Source organism: Leptidea sinapis, chromosome 39 (genome assembly GCF_905404315.1).
Source record: "Leptidea sinapis chromosome 39, ilLepSina1.1, whole genome shotgun sequence".
Lineage (NCBI taxonomy): Eukaryota > Metazoa > Arthropoda > Insecta > Lepidoptera > Pieridae > Leptidea > Leptidea sinapis.
In genome coordinates, this window is record NC_066303.1 from 121,311 (window position 1) to 130,881 (window position 9,571).

A 9,571-nucleotide genomic window follows, 5' to 3' on the forward strand; every position below is an offset into this window, starting at 1 on the left:
TGGTCCTCATCTGCGCTGCCCCACCATGGGCTCCACGCATTGAAGTCACCTCCGATCACAACACTCAAAGTTTCCAACTTGGATCGAACACTGGACAGACGGTCCAGGTATGGATCCAGGGGCTTATCCCCTTCCAGGTAGGCGGACACTATCCCAAGTGTCCAGTCAGAGAACTCTATGGTAATTGCCACTATGTTCTCCGACTGGAGGCTAGGGTCACACCTAACCTGGAGGTCTTTATCAAAGACCGCTATTGCTAGTCTTACTAATCCTCTGGTCCATCTGAAAAACGCGGACCCCCGGATACCGCTTCAAGGCACCTTGATTACCTGTGTAGGGTTCCTGCAGCAGTGCCAGGCTCACCTTCTAACTGACAGCTTCCGCCATCAGCTCGTCGGTTGCCAATCGCTTCCGCTGCAGGTTTACCTGTATCATGTGCCTCGAAGCAGCATCCCTGGGCCCGCGACCACCTGGATTTATGACCGCGGTGCCCTCAGCAGTATCTCACACCGAGGCGGGCAATGGAATCCCATTTCCGCCTCACCGGACAGTCGCTGCTGAATGCACCGTGATCCGTCTTGTCCAGCTTAGTGTGTCGACAGTTGACACAGCTAGGCGGCTCTCCCGTGACATAATCGGGGCATTCTGCTCTCACGTGTGGCCCCCCGCAGTGGCTGCAAAGGTCCGAAGACTCTTTGCAGTGGCGCCGCCCATGTCCGAAGGCTAGGCACTTCGAACATTGAATGAGCGGCGAGAAATCCTCCACCCTTGACCGCTTAAGATCGAGGTGTACGGATCGTCGATCATGCGGCGCCACAGCGGGGGGCCCACCCGCAAGACGAAATGCATGATGTGCGGGTTACGGCACCTTCGGCGGAAGCGTGCCTCCGCCGTTTGGTGGTCTTTATGGAGGTCAGTGAAGAGCTCCTTGTTCTGAGCTCTTAGGGCCGCTATGAACTCCTCATCCTTGAGGCAAGAGAGGACGTCCCTGATGATAATCATCGGGTTTTTCCCTCTCGCCTCTTGGAATTTGAGGCCCGAATCAGCCCCGAGCCGCGTTTTCACGGCCTTAACCTCACCCTTTGTGCCGCATGTCAGCACCACCTTCCTATTCCGTACCATGCGTACTGTTAGACGGAATATTAAAAACGAACTTTTAAAAAAGAAATTTATTTAGAACTAGAAATAAAAAAACTAATTGAAATGTATGAGTGGCTCAGGATTCGGAAGGAGACTGACCGACTTTATGTTTTAATAGGTGACGCCTTGATCTTAAAGTGCTGACGTTAATGTTATATCTGCATTAAAGCATACATATGTGCATATATAACAACCCCCCCTTTAAGAGGGAACTTATCGGAAATAATAAAGATAAGTTTTCAGAATATTTTAACCAACTCTAAGTTGCGGTGGAGGTGGTGATGATTGAAACTCAATATCTATTTCTTCAGAATGCTTAGCCCTTACAAAATATTTTGAAAGTAGGATACATAATTTCTTACATATAAAGACTACGATAAAACATACAACTAGAAATAGTGAAATTATACTTATAACAGAATTATTTGAATTATCACTAAAGGTATCAATAGGATTTGCAATATTTAGATCATCACTGATATCTTCTATATTAAATTTAAGATCTTTTAATTGATGTAGATTAATATTAGTAATTTCAGAAAAGTTAATTTTGGAAATATTGAAACGGCTAAGATTACAACATTTATCAGATATTATATTATATTATATTATAAGTAGGTTTTATGAGTGGAATATTAATTTCTGGATTGGATACCTTATTAAATTTAATATTCTTAAAATAAGCTGTACAATTATATGGAATGGTAAGTTTTCCTGTTCCTGAAATGGTTGTTTCAAATAATACATCTTGATTACATTCTATTGTTATTTTATTTAAATTCGATTCTACAAATATCCAATCAGCATTATTGAGTTTATGCCAAATATCTATATCACCATGTATAAATTTAGTTTGGCAGGTATTTGGAATACTGGATACAGCTTTTGTCATAATTTCTATTTCACAAGACGGATTACCAGGAACAGAGAATATGTTAGTTATTTGACATATGTGTACTTTGGGAGAAATAATTTTACACTCATTAAAATCCTTTAAATATGTAAATGTAGACTTATCAGTATTTATTGCCAGATATCGTTCTGTAGGTATAATGCAAACATATGAATAAGATGAATTAACTTCATGCGGAATAGGTAAAGGAACAGTATCATAAACATTATAATCTAAGGCATTAACTAATGGAATCTTAACAATAAAAATCAGTTTACCATTATAATAATATGAAATTAAATCTGCTACATTAATCAAAACATGAATATTACTTAAATGTTAATGAATAGGTAAGTCCTTATACTTAGGTATATTTTTATAGACATTTAATAAATCGTTATATAATTGCTTGGGTGTTAAGACAGATGGATGTAAAGTATTGCTTTTTATGAATAAAATAGAATTCAATAAGTCTTTAATTTTAAACGCAAGAGTAAACAAATGTGATTGAAGACAATTTAAAATGTTTAATAGTTTTACTTTGAAACTATCTATAGTAACTAAATTCGATATATTTCTCACATTTGTAGATAAATTATTAATGGCATCATTGAGTTTAAATTGATTCTCCAATATTTCATTGACAGATTGGTTAATATTAGAAATAGCAGATTTCGAAACTAGAATAGTTTTCTTTATCGAATTCTCTAACCGTTTATCATTATCATACAATGTTTCTATTGCTCTATTGTAATTTATCGCATCGTCCTCATCAAGGGTGCCGAATACATGCTTAAAGACTACACCGACGCCAGAGAACCATGCAGATCTTTTGGGTCTCTCGCTAGAGATGATATGAGATATGGAATTATAGTCACGAAGTATATCATTATAGAGTGAATCCAAGGGTTGCATTATATTTTGACAGACGGAAATATCAATCTCTATACTTTCCTGACACTGTAATTTAACAATGTTTAAAACATCCTGGGTGTACTTAATATTTTGATCAAAAGAAGTAACATCTATCGGAATAACTATATGAAGATAATCGTCTATGAGCTTCAGAGTGCCCACTGGGTCGAAGAGCAAGCCAGGACCTTCCTTGATGTATTTAATATACTCATTCTCGCTAGCGGCTATGGCGCAGTATGTATTAACCATTCTGTAATGACAAAACTAAACTAAACTATCATGCTTATGTAAATAAACCTATAATTTTGTATACGATAAAAATATAATATAGTAAAATATAGCTGTATAAAATGAAATAAGTATTAATAATCTTAACTTAATAATTAATAAAAGAAGAATTAGTTACGTATCCGCGTTGTATGCATCCGTTTTACTTCATCATAATGATGTTTTACATATCTTCGGTTTATAAGAAGAGATAAGGTGTTATTGCCATGGATTTTGACGATCTTATATGGACCTTTCCATATAGGAGATAGCGCCTTCCGAAGTCTTACATGATTTTTAATATACACATATTCACCGACTTTATACTGTACTGGACGGGTATGTTTATCATAATAATGTTTTGACTTTTCTTTTGAAGAGTTTATATTTTGTATGGCCTTTTCTCTAGACAGTTTAAGGCGATGGTGAAGCATCTTAATATATTCTGGGTATGTGACGTCAGATCGTAAATCAAAAACGGAATCGGGAATGTAGGGTTTGTGCCCGAAAATAAGTTCAAAAGGCGTAAATTGGGTAGTTGTATGGACGGTGCTATTATATGTGAGCATGGCAGTAAATACATATTTATGCCAATTAGTTTGGTTTTCGTTAATATAAGATTTTAAATATTCTTTTAAAGTGGAATGACTTCTCTCCAGAGCACCTTGCGTCTGAGGGTGATAGGGAGATGACCAAATCTGCTTGATTTTTAAAAATTCACAAGTTTTCTTAAAAAGTTCGGCTGTAAAGTTTGTTCCTTGATCTGTTGAAATTGACTTAGGTATTCCAAATAAAGATATGAAATGAACGAGACATTCACATGATTCTTCAGCCGTAGCATTAGATATTGGGTAAGCTATAGAAAATTTTGTCTAGTCATCTTGTAAAGTATGAATATATTTTAATTTATAAATTCCAGTTTCAGGCAAAGGTCCCACTATATCGAGACTTATTCTATCGAAAGGTCTAGAAGATGTTGTTGTGATTTGCATAGGTGATTTATTAATTTTTCTTAAGGCTTTATTGGTTTGGCAAAACTTGCAATTTTTTACATAGTTTTCTATGTCTGATCTCATATTTTTCCAAAAATAACGTTCTTTTACGCGGTTAAACATTCTGTTTGACCCTAAATGGCCCGCTATTGGTATATCATGGTTCTCCTTCAAGATTTTTGTAATTTCTGTAGGCACGGGATATATTATACTATTGTGATGGATATTGACTGTTATATTTGTACCATCAAAAAGATACATGAGCATACTATATATTTTTACAAATGAATGTTGTTCAAATGAATTCCTAAAGTCGGAAATAGCTATCTCATTGATTGTGCCGGTAAGTAGAATACTGTCTCTAGCAGATTTTAATGCTTTAAATATATCAGGGTAGGTACAAGTATCAAAGAAATAAACTTTAGTAAATAGGAAATAGTAAATTTTACCATTGATTTCAGATATTTTAAACGAATGCAGTTCACGTTCTGCTTCTACAACATTGACATTCTCTGAGGCAGAGATTAAGTCAGAAAGGTAAGGATTCGACTCATCAAAATCTATTGATACTGGAAGAAGAATTACATTTGCAGAACTCTTAAGAAGGCTCTCGTTGTGCTCTATTATATATGTATTAAAAATCTTGTTTTTATCTTTAATACATTTTAAATAATTGGAATAATCTTCACTAATATTTGTTTGATTTTCAGCTATCTGGCTAGTGACGCTAGTTGATGGACTAGCGGATACAGGTAAGTTTTCAGGTAAAGATTGAAGGAGATCGGTGTCAGGAATATGTGAAGGTAAGTTTTCAGGATTTTGGTTACTAGTAGAAGGTTGTGGATCAGAATAAATTTCATAAGGTGAATTGTCTGACGTAAATAATGGAATCGCAGAGGGCGATAAATTTAAAGGACTCAAATTAGTTGGGTCAAAATCTGTTGACAATAGATCTTCAAGGTTTTGATCTGGCAAACAAGGGATAGATAGATGGGGTGAATTTGGTCTTTGATCTCTGACTTCATCTTCAGCATTATCTGTTGGATCTTTAGAAATTAATGGATTTATTGGGTATCGTGACAATGCATCTGCGTTAGTGTTTATTTTACCCTTTTTATATTCAATCTCGTAGTCAAATTCTTCAAGTTTGAGCCTCCATCTAACGAGCTTGGAGCCCGGGTCTTTGCAATTAAAGAGCCACTTGAGTGGACGGTGATCTGTTATAATTATGAATCGTCTACCATAAAGGTAGGGACGGAAAACTTTAGTACCATAAATGATCGCTAGACATTCTTTTTCAGTGACGCTGTAATTGAATTCAGCCTTATTTAATGTTCTTGAAGAAAATGCAATGGGGCGATCTTTACCAATGGATCCTTGTGAAAGTATAGCAGATATCGCGAAATTTGAAGCGTCGCATGTAAGTAAAAAGGGTTTAGTGAAATCAGGATAAGCTAGAACAGGTGCGGAAATAAGAGAATTTTTTAATTTATTAAAAGATAATTCCTGTTCATTATTCCATAGAAATGGGACGTCCTTTTTAAGGAGATTGGTTAAAGGTTTAGCTAGTTTTGACATATCAGAAATGAACCTGCGATAGTAGGAAACTAATCCAAGGAAGGACTTTATGTCCTTAGGGCACTGGGGTGTAGGAAAGTCTGCAACAGCTTTTATTTTGTCTGGGTTCGGTTTTACCCCGTCATCGGTAATGATATGTCCAAGGTAGGAAACTTCCTTGCGGAGAAATTCGCACTTGTCAGGTTGCAACTTTAACCCGTAGGTGCGGAGCCTGTCAAATACATTAGAGAGGTTGTTTATATGCTGATCAAGATCGAAGGAGTAGATTACAATGTTATCCAAGTAGACGAAGCATTGTATACCTTGTAACCCAGATAGGGCAGAATTCATAAGTCTTTGAAATGTTGCAGGTGCATTTTTTAGTCCAAAGGGCATTCTAGTGAATTCAAAATGACCTTGTGGAACTGAGAAGGCTGTTTTGGGTGCATCCTGGGGCGACATTTTAATTTGATGGAAGCCCGACGCGAGATCAAGAGTACTGAAATATTTACATTTGCCCAACTGGTCTAATATATCGGATATGTTTGGGATAGGATAAGAATCGCCGATTGTGATATCATTTAGTTTGCGGTAGTCGATTACTACCCGCCACTCCTTTATTCCGGATGCATCCATCTTTTTTGGGACGACCCAGATTGGAGATGACCAAGGGGATGTTGAAGGTTTAATAATTCCTTCTTCTAACATTTTGTTAATTTGTGATTGAACCTCACCTTTGTGAATGTCAGGGAATCGATAGGATTTTGTATGTATAGGGATTGAGGAGGATGTTTTAATTTCATGCTGAATACCTTCTGTAAAAGTTAACTTATCACTAGGCAAATGAAATATATCAGAGAATGTGGAACATAAATTAAACAGAGCGTCTCTTTCTTCGCAATTTAAATGGGACACTCTCAAAAGATTCAAAACTTTATCAGTTCTATCTGAAATATTTTGATCATTAATATTCGAATAAAATATAGAGTTATTTTCATTGTACTCTAAAGGATTAATTATTAATTTGAGGTCTGAATTTATCTCTATTTGATTTTCGGATGTATTTACCACGGCTATATTAATTCTAGAATTAGGTTTCACTTTAACAATACAGTTAGCGATTAATAGAGAATCCATCATATGTTGATCTAGAATGAGACCTTCTTTGATTTCGGGATTATGTACTGAGCATTCTATTACCGTTTCGGTTCTAGGCGCAATTGTATAAATGGGGTTATTAAATTTTAAATTGAATTTTACGTCATCAATACTAAGTTCCTTCAAAGTATAATCTATTTTACTTTTATGTAAAGTATGGAAAGTCGAAATTAGGTATGAGGTGGAAATCATGTTCTATTGAATTAATTTCGATATATAGACAACCTAACGAATTGATTGGATTGTCGGTATTTCCTAAGCCACTGAATGTTGTAATGTTTTTATTCACCTCGGGCATATTTTCTATTATATGCATTTTAATAAGACTGATTGTAGCTGCACTGTCGACCAGGAGTCGAAAGGGTTCTGAGGAGAGAGATGTTTGGATTTCAATATAAGGTAAGTAATTTTTTAATGGATTTGTGTTAACGTTGTAAGATTTTAATACTTTTTCTTCTTTTTTAGGTATTGGATTTAGAGGATTTTACTTCAGGCTTCCGTTTTGGGGCTGGTTACCCTGTCGTAGAGCCTTGAGAGTTAGGCTTCCGTTTTGGGGCTGGTTACCCTGTTGTGTAGCCTTGAGAGTTAGGCTTCCGTTTTGGGGCTGGTTACCCTGTCGTGTAGCCTTGAGCGTTAGGCTTCCGTTTTGGGGCTGGTTACCCTGTAGTGTAGCCTTGAGGGTTAGGCTTCCGTTTTGGGGCTGGTTACCCTGTCGTGTAGCCTTGAGCGTTAGGCTTCCGTTTTGGGGCTGGTTACCCTGTCGTGTAGCCTTGAAAGTGGGAATGGTGTCGAAATAATTATTGGATTTGAGATTTTTATTGCAGGGCTTCGCGTGACACCTTCGCGAGCCCACTACGCGTTTAAATGGGTAAGCTGTTGGTCATTATTATCATTAGAGCATAGTTGTCGTGGCTCTGAGTTATCATTATTTAAGTTTTCATTTATGACAAAATTAACATTATCTGCTCTGGGTCTGGTTGGTTGTAGTCTGTTGTTATTAAATTGTCGTCTAAAACAATTTTCTATTGAATGACCTTGTTTTTTACAATAGCGACAGAATGGGCTTCTGTTCTCAAACTGCCTTGTGGTTTGAAATTTTTGAGTATTATTATGTGTAGGACCCCTAAATGGCTGTTGGGGTTTAGGAATTAATCGGTGCAATGATAATTGCTGAGAACTTCTTTTATGAAATAAATTTAAAATTTTCTCTTCTAAGACTGCTAGCTATGAAGCAATTAATCATTGAGATTTAGTGGATCTTTACAACGAACTAAATTTGAAATTTCGGGTTTAAGACCCAATGAAAAGGTATGGAGAGCTAGGTCTTCCATGGCTGTCATTCGACCGGTTAACTCTGATTTCTTCTTATTCGATATAGTTACTTCTGTTAAAAGTTTTGAAAGACATGTCTCTACGCGTAAAGAAAATTGTGACACTGATTCTGTATTATTTTGTTGACATTCCTGCAATTCAAGTAAAAGGTGTGCATAATGCTTTCTTTCTCCAAATTGTGTTTTGAGAAAATCGCTAAGTTGATCCCAATTGTCGAATTCCTTAATAGAGCAAACTAATTCCGCTTTGCCCTCAAGTTGAGAAAGTATGAATTTAAATAAAATCGATTTCTGAGAATCCGGTGCTAGTACAATAGCATTATTGCAATTATTAATAAAAGAATTTAATTTTTCGCGTGTCCCATCAAAAGGACTAATGAATTTGAATAAAGTGCTAATTTGTAACTCATTTTTTTCATGTTTAATTTGAGCTTCTTTAACCGACATGTTTAATTAAATAAAATATTCACTTATAAAATTTAAAATGTACTACGGTGTAAAAGACGGCCACCCAGATTGTTTATAAATTCGATGCGATAAGCTACTCGACAAAATGTTCTCGGAACCTAAGATGATGTAATTAAATTAGAATGTAGATGACAATAACGCTCTTTAGTATAATATTTATGCAATAAACTTTAGATAAAGTATTGTTAGACCTCACACCTTGCACTTTCACTGTAGTTTTAGAAATATGTCTATTTAATATCTCAGTTATTATGGGTTTTGCACTTTCACACTTGAAATATTTAAAATTTGAAGACTTACAGGACCTTGGAGATATTCACGGCGAATTCAAATCGAGTCATAATTGGCTCAATTTATGGTAAATCGTTAGGTACCAGAGGACTCGGCGTTGATGAAGAGAAGAAGATTCAGCAATGTTGGAGAGCACCACGTAGATAGTTATTTCTTTCCGGTATAGCAGGTCGAAGCTTGTTAGCAGTTCACAACCATTGGATTCAGGCGGTCACTAAGATTTGTATAGTACTCTGGATTAGTACTGTTTTGTTAACCACTTATTAAAACCAACCAACACAGATATTATTTTCACTTTTACACTTTTGGTATCACTATAACTTTTCACTTGAAGCGTTTACCGCGGATTTATAAAATTTTAAATCCTTTGCGCTGCCACCATTTGTTAGACGGAGTATTAAAAACGAACTTTTAAAAAAGAAATTTATTTGGAACTAGAAAATATAATTGAAATGTATGAGTGGCTCAGGATTCGGAAGGAGACTGACCGACTTTATGTTTTAATAGGTGACGCCTTGATCTTAAAGTGCTCACGTTAATGTTATGTCTGCATTAAAGCA